Source organism: Octopus bimaculoides, chromosome 7 (assembly GCF_001194135.2).
Source record: "Octopus bimaculoides isolate UCB-OBI-ISO-001 chromosome 7, ASM119413v2, whole genome shotgun sequence".
Taxonomy (NCBI): Eukaryota; Metazoa; Mollusca; class Cephalopoda; order Octopoda; family Octopodidae; genus Octopus; species Octopus bimaculoides.
Window position 1 is genome coordinate 13022193 of NC_068987.1, and position 1608 is coordinate 13023800.

Sequence of the window (1608 nt, forward strand, 5' to 3'; positions counted from 1 at the left end):
ATCATAACATTTCTTTTACGATTCCTGATGGAATCCACTTGCCTCATGTTCTTGCACAATGAACAGGGCTTACCTCTCTTGCGGTTGTTTTTCAAGGTACAGCGTGCAGAAACTCCAATATCGGTTTTCCTGGAGTCAGAAGTAGAGGCTAATAATTTTCTTACATTTTTGTTCCGTCTAAAGGCGACAATAGGCGGCTGAGGAAATATATGTTTGAAACGAGGATATTTTTCCACAACCGGTAACTTTCATGTAACACTTTTGAAATGCCAGCGAAACTTCTGTTCCAGTTAATCACTAAAGAAATTCTGTCACACATTATACTTTATTTGCTAAAATTGTGCGTGAAGGTTTGACTTCCTTTGCTAATCTTAGCTATGTCATTTGCAGTTTCCTTTTTATCGTGATCCATTGTAACTGCGTTTGACATAATGGTGTACAAAAGCATTTGCATGTTTCCAGTAATCACCTATATCAGTACAAATCCGTTATATCCTCAAAAATTGGGATTTCGGATTTGACTGAATTATATGATGTGGATGATTTGGAGCGGCAGTGTAGGTAAATGTGGGATAACGTGAACTTGCAAAATAGCTCTGTCACTATGCTGCCTTGAGAAAACTTTTGTGTCCAAAAATTCAACGGTGGTTTTTGAAAAACTAGGCGTAAATTTTATGTTGGACTTAAAGCCATAGTTTTTAGCATACTAGTCACAGAAATGTAAGAAGTAAACTAAGTTATCCCGTGATCCTTCCCAGACAAAAAAAGATGTCACCAATGAACTGTATCAAGAGTATCGGTTCATGACCATGAACGAATTTGAATTGAAAGATATTTCGACAGCTAGCCTGTGTTTGTCCAGTTCAAAATGAAACGATATACATAGAAATTCAAATTCGAAATTTGAACGAGACAACCAGTGCTCCCACGTTGATGGGATGACATCAGTCTTCAGTTTTCTAGTTTACACTTACTTAAAGAAGTGCAGTATGAGGTTTCGTGATATTTGGACCTCAATTTATTAATGCAAACGATAAAACACAAATTTTGTTCTTTATTTCTTGAAAAAAAAAAACATGGCTTCTGTGACGTCAACTTACATACACACATACAGAATACACACACACATATAATGAATGTCATGGCGTGTGAATCAACATAAATGCACGCACACAATCTCTGACATATATACGGCTGTGTGGTAAGTAGTTTGCTTACCAAGCACATGGTTCTGGGTTCATTCCCACTGTGTGGCACCTTGGACAAGTATCTTCTACTATAGCCTCGGGCCGACCAAAGCCTTGTGAGTGGGTTTGGTAGATGGAAACTAAAAGAAGCCCGTCGTATATATGTATATATGTATGTGTGTGTGTGTGTGTGTGTGTATATCTGTTTGTGTGTCTGTGTTTGTCCCCCCAGCATCGCTTGACAACCGATGCTGGTGTGTTTACGTCCCCGTAACTTAGCGGTTCGGCAAAAGTGGCCGATAGAATAAGTACTAGGCTTCCAAAGAATAAGTCCTGGGGTCGATTTGCTCGACTAAAGGCAGTGCTCCAGCATGGCCGCAGTCAAATGACTGAAACAAGTAAAGAGTAAAGAGTACGCATA